Source organism: Aquila chrysaetos, chromosome 3 (genome assembly GCF_900496995.4).
Source record: "Aquila chrysaetos chrysaetos chromosome 3, bAquChr1.4, whole genome shotgun sequence".
Lineage (NCBI taxonomy): Eukaryota > Metazoa > Chordata > Aves > Accipitriformes > Accipitridae > Aquila > Aquila chrysaetos.
In genome coordinates this window covers 9,675,574-9,692,422 of record NC_044006.1, presented here as the reverse complement: position 1 = coordinate 9,692,422, position 16,849 = coordinate 9,675,574, and positions in this window count along the sequence as shown.

Below are 16,849 nucleotides of genomic sequence, written 5' to 3'. Positions count from 1 at the left end.
CACCGCAGCAGCTCTGAGCGAGGCAGGTTGTGCACAGCACCTCACCCTTGGGGGCATCAACACAAACACAGCAGAAACTTCTAAACACCCATCTGAACATCTCCCGCCCAGTCGTGCTCTGTGCAGGTCTTCTGGGCCACCACTGCTTGGGTTGGGAGCCTAAACTCCAACAGGACTTTTTTCCAGTGGCTAAATATTGCACTAATGCACTTTATATGGGCAGTCGTGATGCTGAGTCACTCCAGAGTGTCTTCCCTCCAGTTCTCACTTGTTATGTTGCCGTCAAGGAACATCAACCCTCTGCCTGGACCCTGGGGCTCACTCTGTAGAAATAAAAGCACAGCGTTGTGTGTACTTGAGCTCATGAGTCCATTAGCTATATTTAGTTCCCATCTACCCAAAGATTTGCAAGAAAATGGATGAATGTGCAAACTTAACTGCAAGTTACATCCTATAGATTCTGACAGTTATGTTTTCCCTTGAAATATGCCTCCAGGATGGAGTTCTCTTTGAGTGTATCCAGTGTTTAGTTACTCAAAATGACTGTATGGCATGCTGGAGCCCCCCAGGCACCCTCAGACACTCAGCATCAAAGCTGCAGTCTCACAGCTACAAAGCTGTTGTACAGCAATGGTATTTTTTGAGTGCAATTTTTTCTACCAGTTCTCCATCCCAATAGACTAGTCAATACATTAGTTGGGTTAAAAAGCAGCACAGTAACAATTCTCAACAAACATACAGAGAAGTGGAAGAAGATGCCCAGCTGATGGAAGGCAAGTCCTTGCTGTTTTACTCAACTTTCAATTTATATTGAACCTTGACGTCCTTTTCTAGCTCTGACATCCCAGTATCTTTCATTGTTAACCCTGGGATTTGTAACCTGATGTCTTTCAGCTCCAATTCAGAAGAGGTCAACAGAAGGAAAACACATCTAAAATGATGAAACAGTCAATTCAGAAAAGCTGCCTTCTATTGCTGCATTTGGACGATACCTGCCTGACCCACCCAAGTTATTCTGCATTCAGTTACTTGTAACTTTGCCAAAATTAAAACTGCTCAGGTTGGATTTTTCCATGCCATTTGTTGGTCTCTAATAGGAATCAAAGGCCATTTCAGGAAAATTAGCTATTTTCAATGACCAGATCAGGGGAAAACTACACAACATTAACAGTGATGAGATTGTTATTGGAGAGGAAAAAAATAAAGGATTCATCTAGCATTTGCAGGTTGCACCTCTCTGTAGATTAACAAGATTTTATGGGAAAACCTTAATCGTAGCATTTCATATCAACCAGCTGCTTTATTTTGCAATCCAAGTATCCTTCTAACAAACTAAGAGAATGAAATTACACTAACTACACTAACAGAATGAAACCAACTCTACAGCGGAGTCCGGATCCTGGGAGCTCTCCCACTATGTTGCACCAGTAAATAATTCCCGCAGTTTGGCACTCTTCCTGATCTATGGTATAAAACCCAATATTTAATTAAAAAGATAAGTATGAATTTCTAAAAGCATCTATACAGTTTGCTGAGGAATAAACGTAAATTTAACAGACAGGTTTGCGCTATAATCATACACCAGAGATACCAAAGGCATCCTGTGAATTTTCTATGTGATGATCTTTCTCCCAAGCTAAGAGACTTCGGCTGGATTCCTTAGCATCACCATCACCAGGAGCACGCTGGGGCAGCGAGCTGCTCTCTGCAGACTGGCCGCACGCTTACTGCTTGATGCTACTGACTGCAGCCGGCTGTCCAACACACTTGCTCGCTCCTGCTCCCCACGGCACGCTGCAGTACTGAGCCTCCCTTCTAGAAATCTTTCTCGGTGTTGTCTGCATTGAGGAATGTGCTGTATTTAAGTTCCTGAAAGACAATAATGCCACATCCCAACTATTTGATCTTTCCCTGGTGCAGCCAGCTCATGCTTGACATGCGGTGCATGTCCACTGATCCTTTGCAGTCTCCTGATGCTCACGGGGATGGGACAGCAGCAGGGGGTCACAGGAAGGAATATTCTGGAGGGGACGGTTCTTTGGACAGCATTTGTGAAGTTAAAAAAAATAGGGTAGCTCACAAAAACAGGGCAGCTCCTTCAGTGAAGCTTTCCTTTGGCAAACAACAAGCCCCTACACAGAGTAATCTTGATGTGATGTTCTGGCATGGTTTGTCCCCGTCCCTGCCCAGCTCCAAAGCGACGATGGTCCCCTCCCGCCCACCACGGCCAAAGCTGCAGCAGCGAAGCAGCTGCTTCAGCAGTTAAATGTTTACCACTCTTGCTAAGGGATTTTTTCTTTCAGTCCAACCTGTCTGAGGATTTTCACTGAGCTAAACCAGTATTTAGAGCCCACACACCGAAGCTGAATGGAGCAGGACCATCAAACCCGTTATTAGTGGGTCTCTTGACCTCACACACCGCACTTACCAGGGTTTACGCTGCCGTAGAGTTGGCCCCATTTCTGACTTTTCAGACTTTGACAGGTTGCAGCAAGAAGGAAGCAAAGCCTGTTTGCTCTTGTGTTACAGAGGAAAGGACAGAGGGGGGCTATGGGGTAAAACTGGTTCTATATTTAAGGCCTGCATCGGGTTGTTATGGCAACAGGAATTCCAGCCACCACCGCGGGCTCCTCCGAACGCCTCCCCGCCATCCTCTGCAGAGCCCAACTTTGCATCACTCACCAGCCTCCTGCCTAACACTTGGGCTGAAGGGGAGGAAAAAAAAATGTGCAACTCATCTTTTCACAGAAAGCTTTTTCCTCCAGAAGTGGAAAGCAAATGAGAAGAACAGCTTAAATAAATATGCCTACAGATACAAGCACTGAAAGCCAAGTCTAGCAGCAGAAAGGCTCAGACCCTCTCAGCTCATGGAGCCCACAGGGGCTGGGAGCCACCAGCATGATGAAACCCGCTCGGTGTCTCCCCAGGGGGAACCACCGCATGGCTCCTGATGTGGGCAAGGTGAACACGGGGTGCATCCCGGTGGGATGGGAATGAACCCCTCCTTCCACACCCACTGCTGGTCGTCACCAGGGCGGACCTGAGGCTCGCACATACGCTAGCAGCAGTCTGTCCCTTGCAGTGCCACTTCCCCAAGCTCAGTTTCTTTTGTCTGACTGGTGAGAGTCTGCATTTCATCCATGCATCCATCTGTGTACTTATATGGTCCTCATCTCCACCGTGCCCAAATCTCAAGGGCCACCAGCACATTGTTTGCTTTTTTTTGCAGCTATCATGCTGGAATTCATAAACAGAAAAGCTGTATGTGAGACACATGAAGTAAACCTTCCCTTCCCCGTTACTAAAGCCTCAGCTGGAGTCCTGCATCCAAGTTTGGGCACTGTTCATCAAGAAAGACAGGCCCCAACCGGCGAGAGCCCAGAGGAGAGCAATAGGAGTGACCAGAGATGTAGAAAACAGTCTCTAAGGAGAGACAGAGGGAAATGGGTCAACAAACTCATGAAAAAGGCAGGCAGAGCAGAGATGGGGTAACAGTTTTCCATTTACAAAAGGTTCCTATAAAGGAGAGCAATGACTTGCTTTCCATATCTGCTGGGAATCAGACAAAAAATAATAGGATGAGAGAATTAGGATGGCTGTTGGGAAAAACTTCCAAAGCAGAAGTACAGTAAAGCCCTGGGGTAGATTGCCCAAGGAGGCTGGAGGGTGGAGACATTATTAAGACTTTCAAGAAAAAGGTGCTTAAGCATCTGTCAGGGATGGTCTAGACATATTGGTCTTGGCTTGGTACAGGAGGATGGATTAGGGTACGTCTTCATGTCCCTTCCTGCCATACACAGCTGTGATTTTTCTACGAGAACCTCACACGTGCATTGCAATTACACACTGATCTTTCACACGCCTCAGCAGCCATTTACAGCAGTCAGAGTCTTCCTGACTGCAGTGACAGGAATTAGGTCTGGTATTTCAGAAGGCAGCTAAGGTTTTCAGTGTCACCCCTGGAACGGCCTCACTTTGCACACTCTGCAATTTTCAGCTTGCCTTTTCATGGTCACACCACCCTGGAAGCTCAGTGTCCCCATCAGCAGCATTCACAGGTCTCTCTGCTCCATTTCCTCCCAGCTGATGTCCTTTTACCTTAAATTAGCAAAACCTGTTATTAATCTATCAAACACAACCCAGCACTTAGAAATGGCTGTAATGCAATAACACCTTTCCTGCAGCCCATCAATTCCTGGTTCTCTAAGCTGCTTCTGCTAAACAGTCTTGTTCCAGAATTAACAGCAGCTCATTGCATCTTATCAAGAGTCAAAACCCCTTTGCTTACTCAGAGACTGTGGAAAAGAAGTCAGGAGATTGCACACAGCATCCCTGTGCACCTGAATGGTGTATGGAGTTACTAATGGGGTGTGATACCACATTAATACCGACACAGCAATCCCAACGGGGAGGCTGCCAAGCAAAAGGGCAGCTTGAATCCCAACTGATTTGAATTGCAAATGTAAAAAACCCCAACAGTTGATAGTTGAAACAGAGAGAAAATGAAAGGGGGTGGGGGAGTGTCAAAATTGAAATGAAATATTTTAAATTATCACAAGAAAGTAGTGACTGACCTTATCTGAAAAAACTTTGGTAACTTTGCAGTCTAATTCCAAATGGGAAGGAAAAATAAATTAAATCAAAGCCCCAAAGTTTGCTTCTACCCAGCATTATCAAAAACCTTCTGCTTTATATCAAAATCGGATCCAAACTGCCCTCAACACGCAGCCAGGGCTTCTAGGTCTGTGACCCAGCTGGGGGAGATGGCAGCTCAGCGGGCACAGCGCTGCCCTCCTCCGGACAAGCCTCTGGCAAAAAATGCTCATTAAATCTGTGCAGCGATGCCATGAAACCAGGGCTGAGCGGTCCTGGCAGCACCACGCGCTCACACTGTGCGGTAAGTGCAGGCAGATAGCTGTAAAACAAAAAGGACAATTTATGGCTTAGATAAGCCAGGAAAGGGGCAAGCTGCACCCGAGGGAGACCTCCGCAGCCGCTGCAGGGAAAACGGAGCTGATGCTCCCACAGTTGTTTCTTACCTCTAACTTCTTCCCTTGAAAACTGTAGTACAAAGCTCTTTACCTTGCACCCCACATCAGCTCTGTGTGCAACGACATGACCGTGCACACTGTGCAATGGCTGCAAATCACGGGCACAGGGCAGCACCTCTGTTCGAGGCACCCAGTCCCCTTGAACACAGCCTCCTAAGTTGTCCAAAAGTTTTCTTTTCTGGTAAATTGAATTCTAGCGAAGAAAAGCTGAGGGATATTGGTAACCAAAATATGCAGAAGAGGTGCACCAGCCCAGAACAGCCGTGTCGTCCAGCATCCCCTGGCTACATCCACATATCAGCTTTGCAGATTGTCCTCTGCTTCTAGCTACTTTTTCTAATTCACCTTGAACTGCTGCCATGGCTGCAGGATACTTTAGGAGAAATAGGAGAAGCCAAAAAACCGCAGGGCCTACATTACCCTAAAAATAAATACCCGAGAGGAGTCAGAGTTATTAAAATGGTGAGTAGGTGAACTGGAACCAACAGAGCCCCCATAAAGCACAGAGAGCAAGACACAAATCAGTGTCAGCACCACCGTGGTGACAAACGCCGCCATCCCAGTTCACACACGGCACCAAGTACCACAGCGGGCTGTGAAACAGCCTCTTTACAGCAAAAACATAAGACTGGGAGGAAACACAAGCCTGTCAGCGGTGCAGAGAAGTATCAGATAGGCCAGCATTGGGTATTTTTGTTCTTGTTCATAAATAAATAAATAAATAAAATTGTGATGATTAAGTGGAAGCAAAATAGCGCTGTTATCAATACAGAGTGCCTATGCAGTACATTAAACCGAAGTAATTTAAAGAGCAGAGCATATCATATAAATAATTCATTCTCTTTTGGTAAGCACAATGCCACTTTAGCTGCCTGAATTTCCAAGGAGGGGGTTGCTTTTTAATTAAAATGTAGGCATTTACAAATGCACGTGGGCCTTCAATCATTCATGTTTGAAGCTAGCTGACTTGGTCATGCATTAGAAAGAATAAAGCCGCTTTCATCTTTCTGTAGATTACACCCAGCAAACTGCCGGGGCTGTGAATGAGCCGAGGAAGTCTGTCTTGTGGTGAGAGTGCGTTTTGGTCCCCTGTGCAGCACAAAGTCATCTGGGAAGATGCATTTGCTGAGGTCAAACTGAAAAAAGAACAAAGTGCCGGAGAGCCAATGCGATGCAGAATCAATCTGCATCGCTGCCTGTTTTAAAGCAGGCTCTCCCCAGCAGTTAGGGATATTATGAAGGCAGATAACCAGAGTGCAGATGATTTCAAAGGGTTTAATTGCTATCTTCCTAATGACGCTGCAGGCAACAGCCCTCTCCCTCCTTCTCTGGATCTCTGGCTCAATGGGAACTTCTCAGCTGGTTTGTGGGGTCTGGATCTGGCCTAGGCAAGGGCAGCGCCTCAGCCCTGGTCTGAGCAGTAACTTCCACAAAAGACTCCAGCCCAAAATAAAGTTCTACTGCTCAGGAAGTAAATCAAAAGCACCCAACACTCATTATTTTGAAATCCCTGGATTTTTACCCCAAGCTGCTGAGTCTTGAGAGCCCGGCACCATGAAACTAGCATTTACTTGCACGGTCTGCTGCGAGGCATGGGTCAGTGCACCGATCTGGGGCTGCTCTTGCCCCAAACCCCTTCAACAGCTCGCAGCGGCCGAGGATCTCTCCCATGGGTTTTGTATGCACCAAGTGATATAAAGTACAGTTTTTCAACGAAAATTAAGAAAGGAATATTTAGGTTAAAATGGCCTGGTGACCATAACCGGCTCTGCTGGGAATTTGCAGCCTGCAGGGAGGTGAAAGCGCAGGAGGGGTTTGCAGATGAGATTCTGTGCTGATGACCAGTGGCTGCTCCAGGAGAGGCTGCAGCTGAACCTGGTGGCACCGAGCATCAAGAGAGGACTCATATTCACCTCTGCCCGGCCGAGCAGATCTAGCTGCACGGCCCAGAGCTGTGGCTCTGCCCCGCAGCTCCCCTCCTGCTCCCAGCTCCTCCAGGCAGCTCCCGGCTGCTTTGCTGCTCCGGCTTTTCACAGACAGAAGTTTCCAGAGGTGCCCTTTGATGCTGGCAGCCTCCTTCTCCACTGCATGGGATCAGAAACAGAAATTCAGGTGTGAACCTAAACTCTTGCTGCAGCAGAAATTTGACTAGGAACGCGAAGTCTTGGTGCAGCCGCTTTGCACCAGATTTGCCCAATTTATGTATCTGCAGCTGGGCCACCAAGCCCGGACTGATGTGGCCGTGCACGCCGGGAGCCCAGCCCCGCGCAGCCCCCGGCAGAGCGATGCCCTTCGGGTCCTGGCACAGAGGGCAGAGGCTCCAGCCCGTCCCAGCAGTGCCATCTATTGCCACACTCGGCTCCTCTGCAGAGGGCCAGCTCTGGGCAGAGAGGGAGAAGAGGGACAAGGCAAATTCCCACCAGCGGGAATAAGGGAGACTTCCCAGTTCACCCGCACGCTGCCCTGCCCTCGAAAAGCTGCTAACATTTAAAATATCTGCAAGTGTTAGACCACACTAGTCCCACAAACAGTGATATTCGAGAGCCGTGTTCCCCATCAGAGCCTGGGGTCAGAGGTTCCCTCGTCATCCCTGGGCCACAGCTCTGCTCTGACCTTGCTGGTGCACATCTCCCATCTGGGAAGGGGCAAAGCCACTTAGGAGTTGTTATCTCCAGCATCCTGCTGGGCCATCGGCCTGCAGCCCCAGCCCAAGGGGGAGAGCAGGAGAGCAGCTGTATGGTTACTCCAGCCCTGGCACTGACCTGTGGTCAGCATGGACCAGGCATGGCATCAAAACCTGCTCTACTTCCCTGAACTCCTCCGAGATGTGTCTGGTCTTCAGCTTGGGAAGGTGCACCACTGCAGTTTTCTCCATCATTGCCAGAGAGCGCCAGGTACCCAGCTCTGTTTGAGATGAAGAGTGACAACATTATTGATGCTCATGTTGTTTTAAATGCAGGGTGTGAAGCCTTGACTCTATGGATGTCTTCATCTGATACATCAGCATTTTGATATTCAGTGGCTCTCTTGTCTCTCACTTCTCCTTGCCTTTGGACCCCTGGTTAAAAAAAAAACAGCACACCAAAAACTTCCCCCAAACTTCAAACAAATGTCTCTCCTCCCCCCACAGAGAAGCAGTGATAAGCATCGCTGGCACATGGCATCACTGGCATCTGCCGTTGCATGGCCATCATGGCAGGCTGAATTCAGCCCAACCCACTACCCGCAGCGTATTCGTGTTTCAGTTTCCACGAGGGAATGACTTGCACATTTCAGTTTCAAGGAGGAATGATTTCTGGGTGGGAGAGGCCACTACAGGCTTGACTTGATGGCGATTGGGGTGGTGGGGGCTGTGGTGCTGCTGAAAGGTTTGGCTGGCCCAGCACACCTTTTCCAGGCAGAGATCAGCATTTCTGCTGACAAGGCTGCAGGGTGGAAGCGCCACGTGGAAACGAGCAACCCCACACCGCTTGCGTGACCAGACCCAGTCCTCTGAACTTTTCACACCAACTCACTAGCCTCCAAGGGAGCAATTTTGCATCCTCCTTGGCACACAAAGCCACAGGGCTTACGCAGACGGTTTCCAGAGCTGTACAGCACAGTTTAGCCCAGTTAACTCAGTACACCATGGTGCTCAGGCTAAGCACTCCAACCCACAGACAGGTGAGTGGCCTCTGCTCGGTGCCCACTCCCCACAGCATCCCGCAGCGAAGGGAGCTGGCTCCGTGCTCCATGCAAAGCCATCACCCTGTGGCTGCTCAGCCCCTGGCAAGGCACTTCCATGCCTGAGGAGGATGAAAAAAAAAAAATTATAAAAAAAATCAAGCCTCTAACTCAGGCCTTTCAGGTTTGTAACTCACTCTTAGCTGAGTTATGCCTGTTACAAGCTTGAGGACACTCTCCCCTTCCCCGGGACGGTCCTGCCAGCCTCATACCAGCTTTTTGCCCTTCTCCAGCATCCTGTAGTTTAACTGCACAGCTGAGACACTGACGTGCCCAGATCTATACAGCAACTACTGCTTCGGTGCTTTGGCAGCCAACCCCCAGCCTTCGCTCCAGACCTCTCTCCCCGGGATGGTCCAAGTGTATCACGGTGCATCACACCAACCTCAGAGGGAGCTGGCTCAGGACCTCACGCAGAGGCTTGGACAGTAACCAGCGTCACAGTGTCAGAGACAGAACTCAACTCACCCCAGTGCCATCCTGCCTTATCCGAATCATTTTCAGTCTGGTGCAGAGATTCAGCACACAAATACCTAAACTACAACAGAAGCTGCCAACGATTTGATCCCAGCCATCTTTCAATACACTGCAGAAATCCCTTAAAAGCAGTGGAGGCAGCCATGCTGAACAGGGACATGCAGCAAAGGCTGGACCTCACTCTAAAGTGGTTGCCCTGAATAAGGGTTTGAGGGGGAGCTCACCTTCCCCTTAAAACAATAAATATAAAAGTCCAGCTCTGCCATCACTCTTCTGGGTACATGTTTGGATAAGAAATGAGTTAGATTATTCTGAATGGAAACCTGACACTGGAAACTCTGAGCTGCTCCTTAGAGCATGTACAGCCTCCTGCAGGCACTTACAGCCCTTTCTGAGGAGCTCTGCTCCATGCTCATAGCAGTGTCGTTGCAAAGAAGGAAGAGTTGTTGTTTCTGTTACTTATTAATGTCTTTATTTCGTAAGTGCATGTCATACAGAGAATAATACAAGATCTGACAGCTGGCAAGCAAGGAAGAAAACTCGCATTGTAGGGAAGGGGATTTAACTGTTTAAATTCAAGCCCTGGAAGTATGAACCTGCTCGAGTGCTATTGATCCTCTCAGAGCAGCACTGATTTACAGAGTAAACTCTCATTTGGCTCTGATGTGCAAGCATTGAGAGTTTTGAAAAAGTATTCTGATATACATTTATAATTTTTTCTCCCAAGAGGCATGTTTTTCACCTGATTCCTTGAGGTTCCTCCTTTCCGTTCATATCCTGTGTTGAAACCATGCACATGGCTATGGCTGTATCAGCCTGAACAGAGGTTGCTGTTTAATCCCTGAGCACATTTCTCAGCAGGTCTTGGACCCTCCATCCCTACGCATGCCCGGCAGGGAGCAGAGCCTCCCACGAGAGGCCGATGCTGAACTCAGCTCACTGCAGCAGAGCTGACGACCCCATGGTGGGACAGAGCCCTGGCAGCCCCAGCAGAAGGCACAGAAATGGGAGCGAGGGCACAGAGGAGTGACCTGCCTGCAGCCAGTGATCCTGGCACACCAGTATCAGCATCATGACTTCAGCTGTAGGCTGCTTTTGCAATCAAGAAGGGCAACATATAACACTGGTATCTTGTTATATCCTACCCAACCAAATAAATCTCTCCCTGCTCCATACGCACGCAGCCCCACAACTGCCTTGGGCAGAGAACTGAGAAAAAACAGGCAGGTATGTTGTCTTCTCTCTGCCCTAGGGAAAGGGAGAGGAAGACACCGTATGCTGTCAGCTAATGAGGCTGCCATAGCTTTCACAGAGTAACTCCTCAAGCAAGGGTGAGGAGAGCAAGGACCATGGAAACCCTTTGCTGTGCATTTCCCTGTGTTCCCATCCTAGCCAAAGTTATTTGGGACTGAAAATACAAGGAAGTCTGATACCCACGCATAAACAGGTTGTTGATACTAGAAGACATTTTTGTAGAGCACGAGCTGCCTTCCCGGGCTCAACGGCCGAGCCACGCAGTGATGGGGCACGGACAGGTGCTCTGGAGCAGAGGTCTGGACCCAGGTGTTTCTGAGCAGCAGCTGGGTCTCCAGCCTCCCAGGCCGCAAAACCTCTCAGTGACTTTAACCACCATGTGTTAGGGGAGAGAAAAGGTTCAGCAACCTTCAGCTCACAAGGCCAAGCCATTCGCTGATGGGCGCTGCAGACCCTGAAGGTGCTCCTGCCTGGTCCTGCAGTCGTCACAGCCCGTCCCAGCTGCAACTATCACCGTTTGCATTGGTAAAGTGTGGGAAGTCTCTAGTCTAAGTACAGCATCATGCTTAGGGCCCTGCACTTTGAGATTCTTCTCAAGCAAAATATCCATAACTGCACTTTGCACTGAAGATATTTTAAAGAAGAAAAAAAAAACAAAACCAAAAACCCAACCAAACCAAAACAGACCATATGAGTTTCAGAAGGGCCCTACCTATGACTCATTGCCAAAGGCTGTTTGAAAACATCAATCTCCACCCTCCTCCTGAAAAACAACCAAGAGCTTACAAAGGCAGCTGGTGATGAGCAACCTCCCCACCCTGCTGGAGCGGGGCTTTGGGAATCCACCAAAGAACAACATTCCAGTTTTCAGCTTTACTTTAGTCAAACATTTCAGCAGGTTGTCTTTTCCCTGACACATCTAGCAATATTTTGTCATCATAAATTTACTCTGGTTTATATTAACTAAAAACCTCTCTCATTCAGTATCTAGTTTGAAAAATGTTGGCAATGAGCATTAATTCAAAGTAGATTTATACCCACAGACTGTGCTAGAGGACTGGGGTGTGTTTCCCAAAACATGAACCTAAGTTTACCAAATAAGAACATGAAAAACCCAAAGAACTGATTTACATCATCCAACTTACACAAGATAGATACACGAGGGCAGCGGGAATCCGCCAACATAAACCACTGTCAGACTTTGTGATATTCGTGTATACTTAAGAAAAACATGAACTGCAGTGTCTCAAGAGGAGACAGTACTTGAAAGGAGTCCAGCATCGGGTTTAAAAATTCACCGCATCCTAAATTGCACCTGGTGGGACTCAGTGCTCCTGGAGCCAGGGCAGGAGATGCTTCCAGGGGAGCGGCCACTGCCACCAGCTTGCACAGGGCTTGGGGACAGGGATGCGCAAGTTAAGCCTTCAAGGCACCATGGCTTTCCAAGAGGCACTTTATTCCTTGAGAACTTCTCACAGGGGAAAAAACTCACAAGATAGACTCATGGGATGTGCAGAAACACTGTCTCCTGTTCCAAACACCTTCCCAAATTGTCCCAACTTACATCCCAACCTCATCCTGTGCAGACAGGCAGCCGGACTGTCACAAACACAGCTCACACCCTCTGCAGAGCCCATACGGCTGCGGAGGGCCCAGCTCCCCACTCTCTCCCTCCAAAAGCCAAATGGTTTATCCAAACAAAGCGTCAGAGCACAGGGAACTTTGGGTCCGTCATTGGCTTGGCCAGATCTCTGGTGGGAGGGCTGAGGGCCAGGAGTGCCACGGAGATTCCTGGAGGCACCCAGGAGGATGCTGCACTCCCCAAAAACTCAGAGGACGGAGCACTCCCATGCCAGCAGCAGAGGAAAGGACACAAAGGCAGGCAGCTGCGAAAGGCTGGTGTGATGAGCAGGGCAGGGGGATCCAGCCCCACTGAGCCCCAGCGAGAGAGCAGGGATGCTGGGAGAGGTGCCTTAGCACAAAAGTGCTCACGAGAGCACTTGGGTTTCTAAGCCCATCCCTGTGAAGGAGAAGTGGCTTCACCTCCCTGTGTCCATCTCCTGGCACGACAAAGACAGCTCTCTGGTTCATGAGGCTGACAGCATTAGAGCTAGGCGCATTTATCTGATGTTTCTACAGAATAATGTATTTCATCAAAAACAGACTGCAGTTTGAGCCAAAACAGGCAGAGAAGGAGGAAAGGGGGAGCTGAAAAATATCCAAGCTTTAAAAAAAAATTATTCTAATTCTGTTTTTTCTTTAAAGCAAAGCTTTGACATTGTTTAAAAGAAGAAAAATATTATGTTGATAAATATTAATAGAGAAAAGGATTAAACAGAAGGGTAAAATAGCATGAACATGAAACATCATATCTGAATTTGAGGACAAATGTTTCTCTTCAGCTCAGAACTTTCCCTGGTTTTGGTCACGGGAAAAGAAAATCTACAGCAGATCCACCAGCTCTGCTCAGTGGAGGGGCAGTGGAAAGGGGGATCCTTACCGGACATTCCCATGGCTAGGCACAACACGTAAGAAAGCAACTAAGCAACTGAAAAACAGTTACAATGATTTCTTCTTGGTAGTGACAGCTGCAAGAGCAGGAATAACTCACCCAGAGAAATCAGGAAAGTATCACAAGGATGTCCAGGAGCATCTTCAGGGCCAGACTTTATCTCATGCCAAGGAATCAAAAGCCAACAGCTGCTTACCCACCGGCGGCTCAGCTTCCTCGGGCACTTTGCGACTCACACTTGGCTTTCACTCTGCATTTTTAAATATCCCTGAAAACCTGGGATTTCTCCCCCTCTTGCAGGAAACAGACCCAGTTTTTTCCCTAAGCTATTTTTTATTTTGTCCACTTCGCATCATTGCCCTAATCAGCAAATGTTGGGGATGCCGGGTTGAAAACTTTTGTTGCTGGGAACGGGAAAAATACCCCACGGCACCTTCCTTTCCCGTCGTTTCCCTTTCCCCAGGCTGCCCCGAGCCCCGTCCCATCCCCTCACACCTCTGAAGGCCTTTCTGCGCGGCCTTTCTCTGCTTTTCTCCGTTCAAGCTCACTCTTTCCCACCACGCAGCTCCAGCCCGGTGCCGCCGGGACCGGCAAAGCCTCGACACGAGCCCCCCGTGGCACCCAGCCCCGCGGGGACGGCACCGGACACGGCTCCTGTGGATAAACCGGGAGAGGGGGGAAGCTGAAGTCAGCCTTGCTCCTGGGGCTTCAAGGAAAAGGACCCTGCGAAGCCAGACACGGGGTGGCCTGCCGCCCGGCTTTTCTGCCGCGCGTCGGTGGCGAAACACGCGTGGGTGCCCCCAGCAGCCGCCGGCCCCGCAGCCGTGCCTAAGGAGGAGAGGGGACGCGGGTTGGGGCTGTCCCCGGGGCCGGGCTGGCTCCCTGCCGCCGTCCGCCGCCAGGTGGGGCTTTGGGACCGCGCTGAGCCGCCGAACGCCCGGGCCCCGCACCGGCCCCGCCCGGGCCCCGCACCGGCCCCGCCCGGCCCCGCACCGGCCCCGCCGGGGCGTCCCCCCGTCCCTCACGGCGGCACGGGCCCCGCCGTGCTCCCAGCTCGGAGCGGAGGGGCTGGGGCTCTCCCCTCCTCCCGGGGCCCGACCCCCTGGCGGCAGTTCAGCTGTGGGGTCCTGCTAACCCCGGAGCGGGTCGGGGGGCTCGGCTGCTGACAGAGCATCTCTGGGCCTGCCTGGGCGCTCGGCCCCCCCCCCGCCTGCGCCCACCCCGATGCCTTCAGCCCCATCAGGATCCTGCCCCAGAGCGGCTGGCCCGGGGCGAGGGGACAAGGTGAGGCTGTGGTAGGGCTCCGGCCCATCGCCCAGCTCCCCTCTGGGACAGGATGGGACCTGTGGGCACAGCTCCTCATCAAGGTGGAAGCACTAATTGCTCTCCCCATCGGTGCTCAGCACCTCTTTTGGGTTGCACTGGAGCACCTGCCTCATTTGCAGGCTGTTGAAAGAAGCTCCTGTCGCTGGCAGCCGGGAGGGGCTGCAGCTGGGCAAGGGGGCTTGGGGGATGCTCTCGTCCCCCTCCCCACGGGTTGGTTTGAGGCTGAGCTGCATCTCTGCAGCTATTCCTTTTTACCTCACCCCAAGGTACCAGATCGTCTGAGTAACGGAGGCTTGGCCAGGAGGGCGGCAGATGCCGCCACCCTGTGCGTGCTCCATAGCTGGACGTGCAGCCCCCTTCTGCAGAGTGCGTGGTTGCTTTCACTGGTAATGAACGCCCCTGGCAGGGAAGCGGCGAGAGCAACTTGGCAGGGACTCAGGCAAGAAAGCTGACCCGTGTTCAAGTAACCCCCCCGACGCTCCTCCCAGCCAGAGAGCTCCGAGCTCCACCTGTGCCTAGTGCCAGACAGAACTACTGGCCATTGAGCTGCTGTAAACCCTGACCCTGTCTCGTTTGACCCCCCTCTAAATGGGCTCCAAACCCCAACAGAAATAAGCTCTGTTAAAGACAACGTATTCCGTCCCCCCTCTGCCCTGGGGCTGGCTGCCGGGGGCTGTGGCATCTCCAGGCTGTTCAGTCACCTACGAAAAGTTTCCAGCTACAGAAGCAGCTCTGAATTATGAATGAATTTGCTTTGTCAAACGAAGGTCTCTGCTCAGGCTCAGGGATTAGGTCTCAGCCATGTGCTGGAGACAGTTATTGGTATCAAAGCCCCCAGCATACACGTGCACTGTGATGGATCCCAGGCCATTGCCCCAATAACACGATTAGCTGTTTTAATGCAATCAGAGGGGCAGGAGCGCCAGGGTGAGAGTGGGGAGGCAGGAGCCTGGGTGCCTGGGAGTGATTCCCAGGCAGCACAAGGTTGGCTGCATCACCCCCCCATCCCGCGTCCCCAGCATGTCTCATGAGCAAATGTAGATTGCAGCAGGGCCGAGATGTGGCCGCACCAACTGTACTGAGGCCATCGGTTTTACTCTGATGTTCCGGGGAGGCACTGCCCATCCCTGACACCTCCCAGGGCAGAGCAAGGGAGGAGGGAGGATCTGCCTGGTCCCGCCGGCAGGTCGCGGGGCACCGCCGCCACTCACGTTGACCCCAGAGCAAGGCACTTATTGCAAGGTGACTCGCAGTTTTTTGGTGGAGGAGAGCATTCCTGTTCACTGGGACCCTGCCGCACCGGTGAGCAGGCAGGCCCAGTGATGTGGGTGATTGTGCAAGAGAGTCCCGAATGTGCCACCGGACTCATGGCCTTTGGAAACTGCCCTGCTGCCTGCCACCCCTGTGGCTCGAGACGGCGCTTAAGGAGCCGGTTTCTCAACTGGATGTCCAGGCATCCCATAGTTTTCCCTGGCTGAGCAGCTCTGCCTGTTTGGCCCAGACACTGTGGCCCAACCACCCACCCACTCATCCTGTGTCCCCACCAGCGCCGGAGGGGGTGGCATCTGCTGTGTCAATGGGGGTAAAGGACCAGCCCGAGTCCCTGCTGCTCACAGCCGAGTGTTTGCTCTTACTTCACCCAGGTGACACCAGATGAGTTACTGTTTTTTCCCCTTTTTGCTGTTTCCTTATCCAAAAGCAATTTGGCAGGCACACAGTGCTGTCAGCAGTACTGGAGAGCCTGAGAGCCATGATATGGACCAGTGCCCGTGGCCCTGCTCATCGCTCCCCAGACAGCGCAGCCTGCAAGCCCAGGTGAACATTACCGAGCCCTGGCCTGACTCCCCCCCGGCACCCAAGTGCAGTGCCCAGGGCTGGGGTCTCTCTTCTCTCCCTGGGGAGCTCAGGATGGGGCTGGCACAGGCCTGGGGGTGCCCAAAATCCCTGGAGGGATGTCACTGAGGGACCTTGCCCCGGTGGCTGCTGCTGGGGGCACAGCAGGGCGCCGCGTGGGCACAGGCAGGGTGGCCAGTTGGCGAAGAGAGCACCCGGGGCAGTGGGAGACGAGATGCTAAGGGCAGGCAGCAGCACAGCAGACATCTCCATAGCGCTAAGCTATTGGTACCGATTGTGGGAGAGGAGTGGGGGCTGCTGGCAGCCCTTGGCTGCGTACCTGGGAGAGTCTTTCAGAGGAAACGGGTTTCTTGGGAAGTCCTCCCCAGCAGGATTTACTAAGGGCAGCTGCCTGAGAGCTGCAGTTAATCCTCCACGACCCACCATTCCTGCTCGCCACTCGCCTCGCCTCTTGCCTACCAAGAGCCCTTCTTAAATAACAGTCAATATTGTCACACTGCTGGCCCAAGGGAAGAATAAATATCTGGGGACACCTTGCCCTTCCCACGGGGACTGTGCCTGGAGCAGCAAACCCCAGGCTCAGGGGCCAGTGGGACCCTCTGGCCATGCCCAGTGGAGGGTCAGCACCTTTCCCTCTGCAGGGGGAGAGAGG